This window comes from Azolla caroliniana, unplaced genomic scaffold (assembly GCF_043228905.1).
Source record: "Azolla caroliniana isolate FFs.n. ecotype wild unplaced genomic scaffold, voAzoCaro1.0.p SCAF_21, whole genome shotgun sequence".
NCBI classification, from domain to species: Eukaryota; Viridiplantae; Streptophyta; class Polypodiopsida; order Salviniales; family Salviniaceae; genus Azolla; species Azolla caroliniana.
The window spans coordinates 12,752,724-12,775,383 of NW_028230456.1; positions in this window are offsets into that span (position 1 = coordinate 12,752,724).

The following is a 22,660-nucleotide window of genomic DNA, read 5'->3' on the forward strand; positions in this document are numbered from 1 at the left end:
AGAGAGAGATGATGATGATAACAACCAATATATTATGTGAAGGATAAGTACAAAATGGTTAAGAGGCTTAAGGTTGGGGTTGAACCAATTTGGTTCAACATAATGCCTAGTGCCTTCTTTTATAGTGTTCTCAGGAGTAATCCTAAAGCTTCTAAAATGTTCTAGAGAAATCTAGAATATACATTAATTTCCTATAATAAAATTTAAATGAAAATAATATCCTACGTATTACAATAGATGGTATAATGGTCAAGAGCTCAACTCATATAACATAAGGTCATGGGTTCGAGTCTTGCCATGTCATGAAAACTAGAAGGCTTTACAGATTCAGATATGTTGGCTGATGCAGATACCAATCGATTCATATCCGGATACGTCGTGACATATGCAGGGGGAGTCGTATCGTGGCAATCAAGGTTGCAGAAGTCCGTTGCACTATCAACAATGGAAGCGGAGTACATGGCAGTTGTGGAAGCCAACAAGGAAGTAAATCTAAGATGAAAGACTTCATCGAAGAGCTACGGATTCGGCAGGAGTAATATCGACTCTACTATGACAACCACAATGTCATCCACCTTGCTAAGAACGCATCCTACCATTCTCGGACCAAGCACATCCAGAGAAGATATCACTGGCTCCAGGAGAAGGTAGAAGATCAAGACTTCGCGCTGACAAAGATCCACATGGAGGAGAACGGGTCGGATATGCTAACCAAGGTGCTATCAGCCAACAAATTGGACACGTGCCGAAGACGGATCAAACTAATGAGAAATCCCATGCCGGAGTGAAGGGGGAGTTTGTTGGGAATTCGGTCCCTCTGGATGGGATCCGGAAGAGCCGGAGGGAGGAACCGGACCGATCGGAGGGTATCCGGATCCAGGGACATATCTGCTAAAATGTTTCTGGTGTGCCTATATTGGCGATATTTGTAAATAGTCTTAAAGTCATATAAGTATAAATATGACTTAGGGAAATCACTTGATGATGTTGTTGTTGTTAGTTGTATCATTGTTGTACAGAGAGAGAGAGAGAGAGAGAGAGAGAGAGAGAGAGAGAGAAGAGAAGTTGAACCAGTTTCTGTTGTAACCGCCAGTTGGCAAAGATACAGAGTTCGAGATCATTTCCTCTGAGTCTCTTGTTGTACTCTTTTCTCCTATAGTGATAGTTGGAGTCTGTGTTGCCTCTTTTGTGTAAGTGTGTGAACCTCCATTTCTGTTGTGGCCGAGTGCTATTCCGCACAGATTGTAACCTTGAATTTCGACCAAGAACATTGTGAAACATGTTTGGCAAAAATCAAGTATTATGAGATAAACCGACTGTTTATTTGAATAGGGTATCGCCATATGTTTGTGAAATTATTTGGAAAAAATCATATGGTAAATACCAAGATATTTGTGTGACACAATGTATGATAAAAGAATTTTGTTTGCCCAATTTCCATATTCGGGTCGTTTATTGGACAACTTCGATTCACAGTCTTAGGTTGGTCAAGTGCGAAATGTTTGCATATGAGGGCACATTTGAAGCTCCAACAAAATCATTGGTAAGTCTGGTCATATTTTTGTTTTTCATATGCATGTATGGTTGAGTCAGTAGCAAGTCCAAGTGGGGATGCACCTAATATTGTCTTGTTTATCCTTAACCTTCTGTCAGCCTATGCTCGTAGTTTCTCTTCCTACTCCTTGTGCTACTTGATTTCAACCTTCAATCAATGAATTTCTTTGTCGACGGCTTTCCTCTTGTTCTTTGCATTTAAGACAACGATCTCTTATCTTGATGCAATGAAAAGATGATATTCAGAGGGATGGTAGTTATTGGGAACATTTACAATGCATGGAAAATTTTCTAAAAGAAGATTGTATAAGAGAGGATTTAAATATTTTTTAGGAGTTTATTAATGATAAAGTGGCTAAGGTAGAAAAAGATAATAGGAGTTTTTGGTGTCATTTGCTAATTTCTTTGATGGAGAGAGTTGAGATATCAAGCTCAACTAAGTCTAGTCGTTTTAGTCAACCATGTAACTTAGTAGTTACATAAATAGAATCTATTTTGAATGTTGACTATAAAGGATTTGTTCCTAGTATTTAAGTGGGAGATCTCTAGATTCCCCACTATCTAGTTCATTTAATGTAGGACTTACACTCTTGTACTTATATTCTCCTCACACATATGCACCCTTGCACATGAGATGTATATATACCTCATTGTGTGTATTTTTGTAACTGGATGATGTTCTTTAATATAAATGAGAGTTCTTTGTGCTACACTCATTAATCATCCCCCATTTACTTTTGATAAGTGTAACTTACTCTCTCTCTTCCTCTCACACACATATCACATAATATTCCGCAACTTAATCACACACATGATTAAATACTCACATAATTAGATATTAATTAACCCTTAGGTAATCTTCTAATTATTAACAAGGTATCAGAGCGCGTGGTTTATCAGATCCACTAAGCCCACCTGAATCATAATGATTGTGTGTTCGACATGCCGACGACAAATCCGACTATCCACTACCGTAGTGCCGCTACATTGCACGAGTACGTAACCGAGGGAAGAAAAGCCAAAGGAAGGCACTACACCAACATGAATGCACAAATGGGCAGCTCGCTCCGTAGTGAAAACCTAGACCGTAGTAATTTCTCATCTTGGGAGTACAAGATGAACCAATACCTAGTCGGCCAAGGGTATTGGAACTACATCGACGATGCGCTCGAAAACAAACCCAACATCACAAACGCCAACTACCCAACATGGGAGTAAGGGGTGAGTCAGATGAAGTGTTGTTTGGTAACATTTGTCCACGATCACATGATTTGTCATATTCGTGATGCGAAGACGCCTAAGGAAGCGTGGCAAAATTTGAGATGAATCTTCACTGCAAACAGGACCGCTCGCAAGCTTCAACTTCAACAAGAGTTGAACAACATCTGACAAAAAGACATGACTATGTCGGACTACACGAGGAAAATCAAGAATATATACGACTAACTCAACTTCATCAATATAAACATTGAAGAGGATGAGATGGTGCAAGTGTGCTTGGGTGGCCTCGCACAACGGGTTGACTCGATAAGGATGGAAAACTTGGCGAGGGAGAACCCTCCCTCATTCTTCGACCTTCAATCCATGTTATTGGCCAAAGAGAATCATGTGGGAAGAAAGAGCAAGACATCGGAAGGGGAAATGCTCTTTTTGAATTCGGATGGTGGTCGAGGACATGGTCGAGGCGGAAGAGGTCGATTCGGCCAAGGCAGAGGAGGACGAGTAAGATGGAATCATGAAAGTAACTCAACCCTTCGGCAAGCAAACGGAAATACTCGAGGAACCTTCGGAAGAAGGGGGAGTTTTCATGCCGAACACAGTCGGCAAATCAGGCTTGTTACTTGCAATTACTATGGTAAGAACGACGGCCACCATGAAGAGGAGTGCAAGAAAAAGAGAAGCAATTCGGCTTCCACAAGTCGGGAAGTCACCAACTACGTCACTAACTCCAAATTCGAAGACTACGGAGGCATGTTCATCATGAGGCATAAGGCGAACACTATGTCGACATCTGATTCAGCCAACACATCTCCATCAAAAGAAGTATGGTTCGTCGATTCAGGTGCCTCAAATCACATGACATCCCACAAAGAGTGGTTTAGTGACTTGCGCACACCCGATCAACCTAGCTACGTTGAAATGGGAGATGACATCACACACACCATTCAGCATATCGACAACATCCCTCTCAGGAAGGTCAATAGCAACTACATTAAGAATATCTTGTACGTTCCCATGATACCAAAGAATTTGGTCTCGGTCGGCCAAATCGTGGAGCAAGGCATGAAAGTCCACTTCAACAACGGGGGTTATTTCATATAAAAGAATGACCAACTCATAGCCGAAGGACAGAAAGAAGGTCAAATGTTTATTCTCGATTCGGACGAGGTAAAATCGGCCATGTATGCCAAAGGTCTCAAAACCGAGACAAACATCGAGTTGAGGCACAAGAGAATCGGCCACATCAACGTCCAACGGCTTCGAGCTATGTAGTCGAAGGGAGTAATTATTGAACTCTCGACTTTTGAGTTGAAACAAGTTGACCGAGTATGCGAAGCATGCCAACCCGACAAAGAACATTGACTCCCATTTCCAAAGGAGAGATACATAAGCAAAGGCCTCCTTGATGTCATCCACTCGGATGTATGGAGACCGGCCCAAACGTCGACGATCGATGGATGTTGTTACTACGTCACTCTCGATATACTTGGATCTTCCCGATGAAGAAAAAGCTCAATATCCAAATCGAAAAAGAACCTGATTGGCACATTTGATGCCTAAGATCGGATGGAGGGAAGGAGTACTTCTCCGATGAATTCATCTCCTGCCTCCAAGGTGAAGGCATTCAGAGAGAATTCTCATGCCGACACGCACCCCCAACAGAATGGAGTTGCCGAAAGGAAGAATCGACACATACTCTAGGTACCATGAGCCATGTTGCATGAGCACATGGAAAATTACTATTGGGCCAAAGTGGCATCCACGATTGTCTACATTATGAATCGATGCACAACCACTGGAGCACATGAACTGACTCCACATGAGGTTTATGTTGGAAAGAAGTTAACCTTGTCGCATCTACGAGTATTCGGAAGTATAGCATACGTCCACATCCCTATCGAGAAACGACAGAAGCTCGAACCGAGGTTCGAAAAGTGAATGTTGTGGGATATTTGTCCGAACAAAAAGGATACTAGTGCTTTAAAGCTTCTACCTGATCGGTTCGGGTGAGTTGGGATGTTATTTTCGACGAAACAACATCTTGGTATAAGCTCGATTCGACTCCATCCAAAACGACCGAAGAAGAGTTAGAAGTCAACTCGGATGACAACATGCGGTCACTACCTATACCACTGGAAAGTCCAAGCTCAACAATTATGAGCAGCCCACAAGAGCCTCCAAGCACCGGAAGCATACCCTGAATAGGCCCGAATATGAAGTCGATCATCCCAATGAAAGCGATTCGGATGTGTCTCGCTCTCTAGATAGTGAGTTCGGAGTGCCCATTATGCGAACCCCTAGTGTTAAGAAGGCACTAGCATCTAAGAACGATAAACTCTGATGCCCATCCCGAGAGAAGAATCCAGTTACTCGATTCAGCTGCAATGAGTATATGGCACATCATTATGCCTTCATGAAGGAGGTAGTAGTCGAACTAGAGCCAGAAAGTTTTTTAGAAGCAGCTCGTGACCTCCAGTGGATTTATGCCATGGACGAAGAAATGCAACCACTAGTCGAAAATGACACCTGGGATCTTGTAGCACCAACACTGCACAACAAGGCAATCGGTTGTCGATGGAATTTCAAGATCAAACACAATGTTGATGGCTCCATCAACCAATACAAAGCCCGACTTGTCTCTAAGGGATATGCTCAAACCCATGACATCGACTACAAAGAAACCTTTGCCCCGGTGGCAAAGATGACCACAATTTGGACAACCCTAGCACTCACAATGGCAAAAGGGTGGAACCTCCACCAAATGGATGTGAAAAATGTGTTCCTCCAAGGCGAGCTGGAGGAGGTGTACATGGTACAACCACCCGACGACAAGTCAAAATCACATCCGAATGTCGTATGCCGTCTCAAGAAACCCTCTACGGACTCAAGTAAGATCCAAGGGTCTGGCATTCAAAGATAACGCAATCCCTACACCGAATCATTTTTCGAATGTCTAAGTCTGACAACTCATTGTTCATTCGGAACAACTCCAGTGGTTTGATCTTCATCATTATATATGTTAACAACTTAGTGATCGTTGGGTAAACATCTGGCTGACATCAACAAATTCAAGATGCTCCGCTCTGGGAAGTTCGAGATGAATGGTACGTTAGTGGAACCATGGATCAAGGAAGGAGCGACAATTCGGCTAGAAGGATACACCGAAGCTGACTAGGTTGGCAATGTATCCGATCGACGTTCAACACCCGGATTCGTCTTCTCACTAGGAAGTGGAGCGATTTCGTGGAGTAGCAAAAAGCAACCAACTATTGCATTGCCCAGCACAGAAGCAGAATACAAGGGTGCGGCCCTAACCACCTACGATGCAATTCAGTTGGTGCGACTACTAAAGAACTTCAATGAATCGATCAACAAGTCGATGTGTATCTACTTCGACAATCCAAGTAGCATAGAACTAGCCCGAAACCCGGTCTTCCATGCTCGAACGAAACACATCGAGATCCATTATCACTACATTGAGAGCGCATCGTCGTGGGCGACATCAACCTCCAACATGTTGGTATTGATCGATAGACGACCTGTTGAGAGTCGAACTCAACTTCCCTTAGTAATAGGTTTCACACTAGCTCATTAACATACCGGGCTAGTTTTGTAAATTGTAGAAAGGGCACTTGCCCTAGCTTAGTTGGTATTTAAACCAACTCTTTATAACTTTGTTACTATTGGATGTAATACATAGTTATCTCTGTCTTAAGCTATCTCTTACTCTCTCTCTCTCTGTTTTGCCTTACGTACACACACACACACTCAATTATCTTCCGTTGCATTACACCACTTGCTCCATTTTCTTTACATGGTATCAGAGCGTGTGGTTACTTAATCATCCTCCTCATTTCTTGTGTGGTGCTACACGCCGACGAACAATAGAACCAATGTCGTGTGGTTTTTCACACACGATATAAAAACTATTTAAAATAATAATAATAATAAATAATAAAATAAGTATTTTATATTAGCTTAGTGTCTTGTTATAGAAATATGGATGTACTTAAGAGCTTCAAAACGCATTTTACTACATATAAAATAGGCAACTACATATCAAGTTATGTGAACATGAAGTTTGAGAATATAGGGAAAATAGAACTATGATTTATCCCACATAGATAGGAAACTTAAGGCCCTGGCTATATAAGCACATTGAGATCCCTTATTTTTCATTTGTGCTAAGAGCACTTTGACCACTTTGTCTAGATCGATAAATGTGGCCAAGTTCCCAAAAACCGATTGGCAATAAAATGGAACTGGCCGGTAAGCAAACCGAAACCAGCTAGAAATCAATTCGGAACCGGCCGGTAAGCCGGAAACCAAACCGGAATCGGTCGGTAAGCAAACTAAAACCGGCTGGAAAGCAAACCGGAACCGGCCAGGCATCAAATCGAAACCGGCTGGTCATCAAATCGAAACCGAAACCGGTTAATCATCGAACTGGAACCGGACTAGACGGACGCGGACCAGACGAATTAAATGGGCGGCTCGAGACGGACAGATGATAGGATCATGTGGCTAATTAAAGTAAAGTAAAGGAAACTAAATTAAAGGTCATGTGGACGGTCGCATGCAAGTAAAAGAAAAAGCCATGCAAGTAAAAATGGATGCAACTAAAAGTAGAGGCTATGCAACTAAAAGTGGGCATGCAAAGTAACATTGAAGGCTATGATCAACGAAGAACTGCATATAAATTCCATTTTTTTTCCTACATTGATTCTCTCTCCATTAATTTTCTTTTCCTTCTCAACTCCCTTATCTTATGGAAGCCATAACTCTCATAAACCCTAAATTCCCTACAGAAGCCATAACACTCAAAAACCCAAATCTTCCCTACGAAAGCTATAACACTCAAAAACCCTAATTTTCCCTATGGAAGCCATATCTCTCAAAAACCCCTAATTTTTCTTTTCTATTAAACTTAGTAAACCTAAACTTCTGAATCCCAATCTTGGGACATATTGTAATTTCTTTTCCTTTGCTAATGAAAAATTATTAAATTTCTTCTTTCCATTAATTGTTAAAAATATAAACGCACGAGGGTGATATCCTCTGGTCGGAGGCCCCGGGGTCCTGCCTCAAGTTCACGTTTCCTCGTCGTATTTCTGCGACACCGGCTCATCAATAGAGAAGAAACCACCATGAATACTCAGATGGGAAGCGCTCTTCCGACGGAGAAGCTCGACAGAACGAACTTCGCATCTTGGGAATACAAGATGCATCAATACCTTGTCGGGCAAGGTTACTGGAGGTACATTGAAGGAGCTCATGAAACGCAACCCAATCCAACACACCTCAACTATCCCGATTGGGAGTAGGCCGCAAGTCGTGTGTTGTACTGCTTGGTTCCATGAGTACATGATCATATGTTGGGATATATCAGAGAGGCAAAAATGCCGAAACAGGTGTGGGAAAACCTCAAGAAAATCTTTGCGGCAAATACGAATGCACGGAAGCTCCAACTTCGACATGAGCTAAACAATCTGCAACAGAGGGATATTTCGATCACAAGTTACACCTTGAAGATCAAGGAACTATGTGACGCCCTCAGTTCGATCAATGTCATCATCGATGATGACGAGATGGTGCAAATATGCCTCGGTGGCGTAGCACCTCGATTTGGCTCAATTAGATTGGCCATTCTTGCGAGAGGAGGATCCTCCTTCCTTTTTTGACCTCCAATCATTATTGCTTGTTGAGGAGAATCACATGCGTCAAAGAAACAACACACAGGACGGATAGATGTTGTATTCGAATTTCGATGGAGGAAGAGGACACAGTCGCGGAAGGACAGGCTGATTCGGCCAAGGCCAACACAATCATGAGCGTAACCCCCACCAATGGCAAGCGGACAGATCCAGTCCCAGAGAGTTCGACATAAGGGGGAGTCATCACGCTAGACCAAGAAATCGTAGAAACCCAATCAAATGCAGGTACTGCGGAAAACTCGACCATTACGTAGAGGAGTGTCGAAAGAAGAAACACGAGGCATGCCGATAGCTTACTAATTACGCTATGAATTCCGACTACGGCGACTGTGGCGGAATGTTCATAATGAAACATGAAGCACACTCGATGTCTGCACAGGCTACAACTAGCGCCTCCACCTCAAATAATGTATGGTTTCTCGATTCAGGAGCGTCAAATCACATAACGTCTCATGAAGATTGGTTTCGGGAATTACAAAAACCCGAACGTCCCGGATATGTTGAGAAAGGCGATGACACGACTCATGCAATACATCACATCGGGAATGTCCCATTCGGAAACAACGGCAAACAAACCTACCTAAAGAATGTACTGCATTTTCCACCATCACGAAAAACCTAGTCTCAGTCGGCCAGATTGTCGAACAAGGAATGCAAGTATGATTCAACAACGACAGGTGCTTCATCGAAACATGTGGTCAAGTCGTAGCTCACGGTCGACGAGAAGGTCGTATGTTTATCCTCGAATCAAACGAGGTAAAGTCAGCCATGTTCGCAAAGGGCCTCAAAGTCAAAACAAACTTAAATTTGTGGCACAAAAGAATCGGCAACATCAATCTCCAAAAACTTCAAAACATGCAATCGAAAGGAGTCGTAATTGGACTCCCGAACTTTACCGCGAAGGAGATTACGGGTGTATGTGAAGCGTGCCAGTTCGGGAAGCAACGTCGACACCCATTCCCGAAAGAGCGGAATGTGAGCAAAGGGATCCTGGATGTCGTACATTCAGATGTATGGGGACTAGCCCAAACGAGCACACTCAGTGGATGTCGATACTATGTCACTTTCATTGACGACTTCTCCAGGAACACCTGGATCTACCCGATGAGACAGAAGAGCGAAGTGTTTGGACACTTCCAGAGGTTCAAAGCCGAAGTCGAAAAAGCTACGGGTCGGCACGTACGCTGCCTTCGATCGGATGGAGGCAAAGAATACTTTTCGGATGAGTTTACGGCATATCTCCGAAAGGAAGTAATCCAACGAGAATTCTCATGCCATCACACACCTCAACAGAACGGCGTAGCTGAGCGTAAAAACCGACACATAGTAGAAGTCACTCATGCTATGATGAATGAGAAGAATCTGCCGAAATCTTACTGGGCAGAAGCGGTGAACACGGCCATATACCTCATCAATAGGTGCACAACCTCGGGAGTACATGACCTAACTCCTCATGAGAAGTTCTTTGGAAACAAGCCGGACTTATCTCATGTCCGCATTTTTGGCGCAATTGCTTACGTACATATTCCCAACGATACGCGACAAAAGCTCGACCTGAAGTCAGAGAAATGTATCCTTGTGAGGTACTCGCTCGAACAGAAGGGGTACAAATGATACAATCCATCTACCCGAAAAGTTCAAACAAGTCAGGATGTCGTTTTCGACGAGTCCGCATCCTGGTACGCACTAGAGTCAACTTTGACTCCAACTCCGATATACGCCGAAATAGAGGCAGAAGCCGAAGATCAAGTTACGCGCATGCTCGACGAAAGTCCAATTACTACACGACTGAGTGGGCCGTCAAAGACGCCGAGTGATCAAAGCACATCTCAGCTGAGTCCAAAGTTGGACAAAGGGAAGGCGAAAATGCGGGAATATGAAGACCAATTCGAACTTGAATCGACTCACTCCCTTGATAGTGAGTTCAAAGGCCTTGACATCCAGACAGACGGCGTAAAGAAAGCTTTAGAATCCGCGAACGAAAAGCTACGTCGGTTCACTTGAGAGAAGAACCTCGTAAACCGTTATGGCTACAATGAGTACATGGCGTATTATTACGCCTTTATGATGAAGGTAGCGACAATACATGAGCCGAAAACGCTTTCCGAAGCCGTAAAGGATCCACTATGGGTCAACGCGATGCATGAGGAAATGGAAGCGTTATGCAAAACGAGACATGGGATCTCGTTCCTCACCCACCGAACGAGAAAGCAATTGGTTGCTGATGGATTTACAAGGTGAAGCACAATGTCGACGACTCTGTAAATTGCGACAAAGCACGTCTTGTTGTGAAAGGATACGCACAAACCCACGGTGTAGACTACAAAGAGACCTTTGCCCCGGTGGCAAAGATGACCACTGTACGGATTGTAATTACCCTGGCAGGGGCGAAAGGATGGCACCTCCACTAGATGGACGTGAAAAACGCCTTCCTCCAAGGAGAATTAGAAGAGGAAGTGTATATGATTCAACCACCTGAATTTGAATCGTGTACCTATCCGCACACCGTATGTCGACTTAAGAAACCACTTTATGGTCTCAAACAAGCACCGCGTGCGTGGCACTCGAAGATTACACAGTATCTACATCAGATCAGATTTCGAATGTCAAAATCCGATACTTCTCTGTACATCCAAAACGAGTCGGATAGCCCAATTGTCATCATCCTTTACGTGGATGATTTGGTCATTGGAGAAAAAGATCTAGCCGAGATTAACAAGTAAAATCACTTCTTTCCGGCATATTTGAAATGAAAGACCTGCACGAGCTCCATTACTTCCTAGGCATTGAAGTAATTTGAACACCAGTCGGAATAATGATATCACAACAGCACTACATTCTCAACTTACTCTACAAGTTCGGAATGATGGAGTGTAAACCTATGTCTATTCAGTCGGCCTAAACTCAAATATTTGGTTGGCCTGCTTAGTCAATTTATGCAAAATCCACGAAATCTTCATCTGGATTGCACTAAGCGGATACTTCGATATGTCAACACAACGATGGACCACGACACCATGTATAAGTCAAATACGATCATTCGACTCGAAGGGTACACAGACGCAGACTGGGCAGGATACAAAGCAGATAGACGATCCACATTCAGATTCGTCTTCTCTCTTGGTAGTGGAGCGATCTCCTGGAACAGTAAGAAGCAGCCAATAGTCGCACTATCAAGCATGGAAGCCGAATACAGGGGCGTGGCAGTCGCTGCATGCGAAGCGGTATGGCTCAAGCGTATACTGAGGAGTTGGCGTACTCATCAAAGATCCAATTCGTCTATACTATGACAACATGAGCAATATCTACCTCGCACGTAAGCCCGTATTCCACGCGCAGACTAAGCACATTGAAGTGCACTATCATTTCATCCGCGAGCATGTATAGACCGGGGATATCGATTTACAACATCTCATTACACACCTACAGGTAGTCGACATTTTCACGAAAGCCCTTGGTGTCGACAAGCTCCTGCAGTTCGCGTCGAACCTTGTCCTATCTCTTCCCGACCAGCCGAGCTTGAGGGGGAGTACAAAATAGTGACAGTGAACCGATCAATTGATCGAAGCCGAACAAGGAGTATGCAACCAAAAAGTCGAACAATCGAAGTTCGAAGCGTTCCAAAGTATGAACCGAACAACATACGCATGATATGCAAGTACGTAATGTGCAGTTGATCGAAGCCGACGAGATGAATCGAAGTACGAACCAAACAACCTTTCGATAGATAGAAGTTGTGTTTGAGGGGGCGTTTTGAGAGTTGAACTCAACTTCCCTTAGTAATAGGTTTCACACTAGCTCATGGACATACCATGCTAGTTTTGTAAATTGTAGAAAGGGCACTTGCCCTAGCTTAGTTGGTATTTAAACCAACTCTTTGTAACTTTGTTACTGTTGGATGTAATACATAGTTATCTCTATCTTAAGCTCTCTCTTACTCTCTCTCTCTCTCTCTCTCTGTTTTGCCTTACATACACACATACACTCACTCAATAATCTTCCACTGCATTACACCACTTGCTCCATTTTCTTTACACGACGAATATCTTTACCAAGGGTTTAGGAACCAACAATCTCCACTAATTTTCAATTGCGCTCAGCCTTTGGCCAATTAACACACCAAGCCTTTGTCAAATGCCGAAAATCAAACACCAAAAAACGAGAACTACTAACTTCACATAAGTCAGAACTGCAAAGCCGGACAACGTCAAAAGCAAAATCAGATGTAGGATGCCTCATACTTGAGCTTGAGGGGACATGTTGAGATATCAAGCTCAACTAAGTCTAGTCATTTTAGTCAACCATGTAACTTAGTAGTTAGATAAATAGAATCTATTTTGAATGTTGACTATAAAGGAGTTGTTCCTAGTATTTAAGTGGGAGATCTCTAAATTCCCCACTATCAAGTTCATTTAATGTAGGACTTACACTCTTGTACTTATATTCTCCTCACATGTGTGCACCCTTACATTTGAGATGAATATATACCTCATTGTGGGTATTTTTGTACCTGGATGAAGTTCTTTAATATAAGTGAGAGTTCTTTGTGCTACACTCATTAATCATCCCCCATTTACTATTGATAAGTGTAACTTCCTCTCTCTCTTCCTCACACACACATAGACACACATATCACATAATCTTTCACAACTTAATCACACACGTGGTTAAATATTCACATAATTAGAGATTAATTAACCCTTAGTTAATCTTCTAATTATTAACAGATATATTCTTTCATGATGTGGCCAAATTTCTGTTGGAAGTGGTTTGTGTAAGCCCATGGCAATAGTGCATGCCCAAACAACGAGTTGGGTTCATCATTGCAATGTATGAAGGCATTACAGTCAAGTGGGGATATATCATTGGTGTGGCGCTCAGAGAACAACTGCACGAGGCGTAGAATGGGAAATCTATGAAGCTGATTTTTGCACGGTGGTTGGCAGTATTATGTCCCATGCCGGTAGCTGATACAAGACATAAGACCTTGAAGAAGGAAAAGGGGCAATCATCACAAGCACGACAAAAGGAATTGGTCAGAAGAATAGTACCACAAGAACCATGGCAGGATCCAAAGCCGACACCTAAACCCGAACCCAAAAATCGACAACAACCCGAGACGACAACCAACACCCGCCGACCAAGCCAAGCAACAAAAGCTAGTCGACCACAAGTGGAACCACGGCCATCACCACGTCGGAAACAAAAGACTCAGTGGTCTGTACCACAACACATTTCGACAGAACAACCGCATCAGGAAGAGGGTCGGTCGACCAAGAGAAATAAAGTCGGAAACACACGATCGACTGAGCAACATACTCAAGAAGAGAGCCGACCACCAAAAATAAATGTGCAAGTACGTGTAGGATGTTGGGGCGAGACCACTGGGGTCTTGGACCAAGGAGCCGATAAGAGAAAGAGAGAATATTATATGGATCGGTGTCTGGATGTCTTTGTCGGCACCCGGACTTGGGGTATCCAACCGATCCGAACCAACCACCAAATGTCGGATGATGAGCAAACGGGCTCCAACACGTGAATTACTCCAGACTTGTTGTCGGGTACCAAGCGAGAAGCGCATGTGCTCAAGACTCGGATAAACACGTGGGGTAGATGGAAATAGAATGGGGATGCAGACTCAACACAGAGAGAATAATCGAATACGATGAAAACAAAATGGATTAATCAAGGAAAGAATACAACCGGATTCGGTTGGTTACAAAGCTACGTGCTCTCGAAACACACACACACACACAGAACAATGAGCCTCTAGGCGGGAGCACACGGGCTTCCTACGCGAGTAGAGGTCTCACCTTCTCCCTGAATCAGTACAGAGCGAAAACAAAGGGAATGACAGAGCTCCAGATCTCAAACCGACAACACTTCGTTCTCCAAAATGATGGATACCTCTCTGAATCTTCTCTCTGTCCTTTTATAGCTGAAGGAGAGAGAGATTGTTCCATCAGGTTGTTAAGACAGCCGCTTTTCTCTCCCAATTTCCTCTCATCAATCCCCTTTATTCCTCTACTCATGTGACCATAAAAGTACCTATCGAATCACTCCTACCTAGTATTCATCAACACTTAAACTAACACTATACTATTTACACATATTGGTACATCAAAACGGTTTTGTGTGCATCCGTGCACAACCTGTTCGCACACTCACTGACCTATTGTCTTCCTCGTGTCGGAGATCTCCGTTCAACTGCATTTGACTCCCTTTTCTCTTAGTGCCCGGAATCCCTCACAACATCCACCCCCACCAAACCGCACATCCTCTGGTATGTGCCAATCTAGTGAAGCAGTGGGGATTCCAGTCCGTCCCTTACTTGTCCTCTCCCGACCCATCATCGACCAGTTCCTCGTCTGACACCTCAACCTTGTCATCTTCCTCTTCTGCTTCCGGATTCGGTTCTGGTTCATGTCGCTTCTTGAAGCCCTTGATCCGTTTTCTTGCAATTGGCATTGCAATCCTCGTTCCGTCGAGCTCGGCTAGATGGTATGTCACGTTGTCATTGGTTTTCATTACCACATAAGGCCCGAACCACAACCTGACGAACTTCTGGGTCGATCGGTGCTAATTGTCAAGGTTGTTGTCGTAGACCAACACCCAGTCGCCTTCCTCGATCTTCTTCGGCGCGTCTGGTCGAAGTGGCCCTTGTTCTTCTTCCTCGCCTCTTCCACCCTTGTCGTTGCTCATTCCACATCCTTTGGCCTTTGCTCTAGTTCCTCTTGGCTAATCTCATCTGCCTAGTCGATTTCCATCCATGACACTATCTTTTTCTCGACTGGCATAATCGGCTTTTGCCCGAACATGAGTTCAGTTGGCATGTACCCGATCACTGAATTGTGCGTAGTTCGGTCGGCCCACAACACATATGGGAGGAGCCTCGGCCAATTTCTGATTCATCCGTCAAATGCTCACACTATTGCCTTGACGATCGGTCCATGCCCTCTTTCGACCTTTTCGTTTGCCTCCCGATTGTATGTCTTCATGAGCGAGAGCTTGACCCCTAGTCGGTCGAACAACCCTCAAATTCTTGCGCGTCCAGCTGCCCTCGGTCGGCTACTATCTTCCCGATGCATCTGTACCGGCAAAATCACATCCTCAATTAGGAACCGGCATACCATTGTAGTTGTCTTGTTCGTCAATTCCCGTCCCTCCACCTAGTTCGTCAAGTCCTCTTGCGCAAGCACTAGGTACCGCATCTGGGCTACCCCCATCGGCATTGTCACTAAGTCCACCATCCATTTCAAGTGAATGGTCGGCGGGTAGGTTGGGTGCAGCATGTCACGGTGTCGGGTTCCGGAATGTACTTGACAACTCTCGCATGTCGTCACGAAGTGCTGCACGTTGCGATACATTCCCGACCACCAATACCTCTGTTTGGGCTTTTCGAATGTGGCCCATGTCCCCCGATGTCCAGACCATGGACTCTCGTGGAACTCCAACATTAGCACCAATTGGTCCTCTATCTGCATCACCACTCGAAGTGGTGTGTTGTTCTGCCTCTTCGGATGCCGCCATATCTTACCGTCTCGCAAGAAGAACTTGTAGACCTTCTTCTGGATTCAATCGCCTCTTCCTATGTCCACGATATGTTCGGTGCCATCGTCCTTAGGAACCTTCCGATTAGAAGTTGCTCCCCGTCGTAATCGTTCTCATCAAACTCATTAAGGGCCGGAGTGCTCCGTCTATTCGCCGACATTCGAGCCTACTCGAAGAAGTCCACGCCGACTTCTTTGTCTTCCGACACCAAGCCGCTTTTTTCGTCGTATTATGCCCTCGATAGCATGTTGGCCATGGTGTTGTCTTTCCCAGAGATGTGCCATATCTTCGGATTCAGGGACTTGATGTACGTGATCAACCTGAGCATCACCAAGTCCGGAGTCGTGCATTTGGAAACCATACCGAGAATCAGTAGGAAATCTGTCTTGATTGTTACTTATGCCCCGATCATATAGTCTTTGTCAGCCTTTACCGTTGAAACTGTGAAAATGAATATGCGGAACCTAAGACAGAATCGGCTCGACCGGATAGCAACGAAATACAGACGGGTTTAAAGGAACCTTAAAAATACATGGGAGAGACAAAGAGAGTAGAATGGTAAAACTCTCTTTACATACAATGTGCTCAGTGAGCACTTTTATACAAGTCCTTAAAAGGACTGACAGAAGTATTGACAAGTACTTCAATGCTCATACGAGCAACTGACACTGACTCCTAAAAATATGCCTACATACTAGGCTAGATTCGTAGGCCCCTAACGGCCTACCGGTTGCAATCCGATCCGGCTCTCCAATCCGGCTCCTGGTTCCGGATACCAATTCGTCTCTTGCTTATTCACAGGATCTAGTTGAGCTTGTCCACTCAACACTTCCCCTCAAGCTCAACTTGAGGTCGGATCGTTGTGTCGGTGTCAATGTCTACCGGTCTTTCCCTCCGGCTCCTCTTGGCGTCTTCCGCCTTGCTCGCACTCCTCAACCCGTCTGGTTTTGCTTCCCACAAACTGTCCGGTCACGTGCACCTCGACCTTCTCGGTCGGCTGGTTTGCTCATAAGGCCCTTCTCAACTCCCTTGCTATTGTGACTTCGACGCTTCTCGACCCGTCGGTTCCTCCCTGTCGGTGTCGACTTCCTCTGCCTTCTTCTTCGTTTGGCCTCCAGTTGATTTGGCTCCTCCGAATCGGCTGCCTCCGATTCGTTCCAGCTCTTGTCCGAATTGGATGTCTCCAATTTGTCTTTACACTTCAAGCCCTTCACCACGTCGAACCACATCCGGGTGTTGGCCTTCTCGTTCCGGTCGGCGTTGTCCTTCTTTACTCTGCCACTGTCGCCGCTTATTCCGACTTTATCGGATGAGCCGACTTCTTCAGTCGACTCGGCTCTGTTTTTCTTCTTGTCTCCCCCTACTTCGGTTGTCTCCGGCTTGGGCTCTTTGTTCCGGTGGCTCCCCTTGCGTCCGGTCTCGGCCTTGTCAACCGTCCCGTGCACTCTGACTTCTTCATTCAGGTCGAAGTTGAAATCGGTTTCCAGCTTGACTTTTCGATCGTCTTTCTCATTCCTCCCCCTCAAGTTCGGCATATCAAGGTAGTACACACCTACTGCACCAGAAAATTGCCACAACTTGTCTAAGCCGGAGGGGTTTGGTGAAAATATCAGCCACTTGCCGATCCGTTGGAACATACCACTAGTTTTACTTCACTAGAGAGAACACACTCACGGACGAAATGGAAGTGCATCTCAATGTGCTTGGTCTGGCCATGAAAGATGAGGTTCTTAGCCAACTAGATGTTGTTGAGGTTTTCACAATAGATCACCGTCGGATCGGATACCTCCAAATTCAAACCTTTAGGAGCCTCTTGAGCCATATGGCTTCACATGTCGTGACAACCGTTCCTCGGTACTCGGCCTCAGTGCTCGATAGTGCCACTATCGGTTGCTTTTTGCTACTCCAAGTGACTGCGGCGCCTCCAAGTGAAAACACATATCTGGATGTAGACCTACGGTCGTCGGCATTTCCGGCCCAATCGGCATCCGTGTAGCCGACAAGTTGTCCAACTACACCAGTCCGTTACAGCAACCCCCTGTCCTTAGTGCCGCTAACATACCTCAATATTCGATTCGCGCACTGAAGGTGCTCCACAATTGGATGAGCCATGAATTGACTAATCAATCCGACCAGATAGTTGAGGTCTGATCAAGTGATCGTCAGATATATAAGGCTTCCAACGATTTGTAAGAACCTTTTTGGGTCGCATGTCGCTCCAGAGTCGAGGTGAAGCTTCACATTCCGGTTCAGAGGAGTCGAGACGGAGTAGTAGTCCGTCATACCGAATTTGAAGAGCATACTCAGCACATAGTGGCGTTAACTTATTAGAACCTTCATCTCAAATGATGCCACAAGCTAGGATTTCACACGGTGTCGTGAAGAAAACCGGCCATAGGCGGATTCGGACAAAAAGGCGCATGAACCGGCTCTTATACGGATGGACGCATGAATTGATATTTTGATATTGATTCATAAATGGATCAACTGATGTAAATACTAAGTAGTGCACATTTATTAGGAGGGATTGTGGGTATCTCTGTCAGAAGGGACAGGGAATAAAGCGATTTGACTAGGGAAAGGGCACCCCCTTTTGGGAACTATTTAAGAGAGGAGAGAAGGAAGAGGGGGGGATCGCACGTTAAGGAGGATGAAGTGTTGCAGGACCGAGAGCCGAACTCTCTCTCCTCCTCCGACCGTCATTCTCTGTGGGTGCGGGGAGTTCGACGCCTCTGCTTCGTGGGTAGCCCGTGCGCTGCCAGCAAAGGCTTTTCCTTCTGCGTTTCTCCGGTCCAGTGTGTTCCTCTGTGTGCGTGAGTAGGGTCCCTGTGTCGGGCCCATCGCCGCCTTGCCGGTTGTAACCGTCGGAGTTTGTAATCTCTTGTTATTGTAATCAAGTGTTCCGTTCTATATCTCTCCTTCTCGCTTCTGTGTGTCTGTGAATCTCTCGCTCTCTCGCTCCTCGGTCCAAGACCCCCGTGGTCCCGCCCCTTTTACACGCACGCGCGTTGTCGTGAAGAAAACCGGCCATAGGCGGAATCAGAGAGAAAGCGCATAAACCGGCCCTTACATGGATGGACGCGTGACTTGGTATTTTGTACACGAATCGGTGGAGATAAATACTAAGTCGCACGCATTTATTAGGGGGGGGGGGGATTGTGCGTATCCCTGTCAGAGGGACAGGGAATAAAGAGAAGAGGACAAGAGAAAAGGGGTATCGTGCGTTGGAAAAGGAAGAGGGGTTACTGCAGAACGGAAGGAGGGAGCTCTCTCGAATCGTCGCTCTCTGCGGGTGTCGGGAGGTCGTTGCCTCTGCTTCGTGGACAGCCCGTGTGCTTCCAGCAGAGTCGCTCCCTTTCCCCTTTTGTTTCTTGGAGTCGTGTGACTGTCGTCGGTGTGCGTGAGTAGGGTCCCCGTGTCGGGTCCGTCGCCGCTTTGTCGATTGTAACTGTCGGAGTTTGTAATCTCTTGTCATTATAATTAAGTGTTATGTTCTATATCTCTCTTTCTCGCTTCTACATGTCGGTGAATCTCTCTCTCTCTCTCTCTCTCTCTCTCGCTCCTTGGTCCTCGGTCCAAGACCCCCGTGGTCCCGCCCCTTTCTACACGTACGCGCGTAACAACGCGACATATTTGGTGAACCCGACGTGAACGGGCGGCAAAGGAGTCGAAACATGAGGGGATAAGACCTAGCAGAGGCAATGGCGGTAGCCGTCGACCGGCTGGTAAGCGCTCGTGAGGGGATGGGTACCCCCGACAGAGCCATTGAATCAATCGTCGGCTCTATAGGCCGCTTCGGAGGGAAAGACGCCACAAGTTATTTGGAGGCTTACCGGGCCGAAATGATCATGAGGGATATCCCGGTGGACAGGCGGCTGTCCGGATTCCCTCGGGTCGTGACGCCGAGCATCCACGCGGAGGTGCTCGAGGTGCTGGCTGGATGCCAGACTTAGGAGGAGTTCGAGCTGCAGCTCCTCGAGAAGTACGGGTTTGACGACTCGCTTCGGTTGTCGAGGCGGAACTTCATGGCGTGGGTGGAAAGCCCTGGAAAGGGGAGGAACACGTTGGTGCTCCTCCAAGAGTTCGAAAAACGGTTTGCACGGTTGTCAACATTGGACCGGACGGTGCTCGAAATGAGTCGAGTACTACTGTTTGTCAAGTCGGTGGACGCGCTCGACAGGGAAAAGGTGGGTCCCCTATTGGAAACAGACGAAGGGCTCACGGCAAACTGGGCCGTGGTAAAATGGGTCTGAAGCTGTTTCGACAAACGATGCGATTGGAGCTACTAAAGCTCGTCGGGGTCAGGGCCGGTCCCGGGAAGGAGGCTCGAGGAGCCGGTATCGGTGCCGGCCGGTAGGAAGGAAGAGACCCGAATCTGGCTAGAGTCGGGGTCGGCATCGAAGGACGTGGTCAGAGGCCCATCCGGAGGAGCGGCTCTGGAGGAGCTGACACAAATGGTGTGCGACCTGCAGATCGCACAGGCCCGGAGAGACAGCGGCGAACAACCTCGCGACCGGAGGCCGCCGGCTGGGCAGCGGTGCATGTAGTGTGACGCGATCGGTCACATTCGGGAGGATTGTGCGGATTTCGCCGACACACTCAGGACCAACATGGTGTACCTCTGGAACAGGCGAGTGCACGCGAGCGAGACCCGGAGAGCCCTAGAACTAAATACGGGGCGCGACGAAATGAAGAGGTTGATGGAAGAGGCCGCGGCACGGCACGTTAAAGCCGTTAACTACTCAGTGTCGGCGGGAATTCGGGTCGGGGGTGACGAGACCCGGAAGGTGAAGGACTCCGGATTCTGGCCGCTAGTGCTAGAAGGCCTCTTCGGAGTTCAGCTGAAGAAGGAAGAGGCGGACCGCGCGGAGCAGAGGGTCCAGAAGGTCACCGGTTGGGACGATCCGGTCGAAGAGAAAACAGGCTTCGTAGAAGCCGCTTGCTAGAACTACAAGGTTCTGGTGGAGGACAAATGGGCAGGAAAGGCTGGAGGGGTCGGTCCCCCATAGAGGTATGAGACCCGGTTCGGACCGAAACCGACCGGTGCCGACAACCCAAGCGCGCCGGACGGAAAGAAGCAGGCGGGGTTTCGGTTGAGCACCGAAATCGAAAGGACCACAGACCTGCGAAAGGTCCTGGAGGAACGTATCCTCGATAGTAAAGTGGAGCTCTCGTTGCGGGAGGTGCTGGGAATCGCCAAGAGGGAGTTCCACGACTCCATCGTAGACTTGGTGAAGCGGAAGAGGCTCTCGACGGAGCCGGAACCGGGGAAGCCGATGGAGGTGCGGACCATGCACTTGGAAGACGCGGCCCTAGAAGACGAGTTGGCGGAAAGCCACTACACGAAGCCGCATTGGGCCAGGGTAACTACGGAAACCCCTGTACGGATCGGCAACGTTCCGAAACCGGTGGTGGCGTTGGTAGACCATGGATCTGAAATCAACTTGATGTCCATGGATTTCTACAAGAAGGGTAAATGGCCGATCAACACCAAGCATCGCTGGAAAATATGGGCAGCGACGCGTGCCACAGAAGAACTACATGGAGCCTGTCCGAACGTACGAGTGAAAATCAGCGATGTCGAGATTGACCAACACTTCTTCGTGCAGGAGGCATCCTCGCATCCGGTTATACTAGGAGAGCCGTACATCACGGCGGCACGGATGGAGACGAAGGTGTTGGACAACAGTTCAGCCTATGCAAGAGTCAAGAGCCAGGACGGGCGTCACTCCGTCCAATTCCTGACGATGCGACCAAACCATGAGCGTAACCGCGAGGCCCTTGGCGGCGAAACCCGAGGGGATTTTTAAAGAGGGCTATCAAAGCGTGGGGCCGCAATAGTCCGAACACCCGGGAAAAACCCCACAAATGTACAGTACAGAAGAAGCCGTACCGATTCTTCTTGCGGGACGGGTGCATATGGAGGCACCCAAAGAAGAGAAACGGCATCCCACTCCGAGTAGTGGCAAAGAAAGAAGAACAGGGGAAACTACTGGCAACATTTCACGAGACTCCCTAGGCCGGACACCGTGGAACATGGGCCACGTTCGAGAAGCTGAAGGAGAAGTACTGGTGGTCGGGGCTATACCAGGACGTGCATCGGTTCGTAATGACTTGTGAAAGTTGTCAGATGCACTCCGTAGTCTGACATCGGGACGAGCTACACCCGACTTACCCGCCTGCGGTCCATTTCAAGTGGATGGTGGACTTGGTGACGATGTCGATGGGAGTAGGACAGATGCGATACCTAGTGCTTGCGCGGGAAGACTTAACGAACCAAGTGAAAGGCCGCGCACTGCAGAACAAGACAACTGCGGCGGTATGCCTGTTCCTGATTGAAGAGGTAGTGTGTTGGTACGGGTGCGTCGGGAGGATCGTGGCGGACCGGGGAGAGCTGGATGCAAGGGAGGCTGAGGAGCTGTTCGACTGGCTAGGGGTCAAACTCTCCCTCACTACGGCATACAATCCGGAGGCGAATGGAAAGGTAGAACGTGGGCATGGGCCGATCGTAAAGGCGTTGGTGCGTGCATGCGGAGGGCAGGTCGGGAATTGGCCGCGACTCCTTCCTTACGCACTATGGGCGGACCGAACTACGCACAGTTCGGTAACAGGGTTTATGC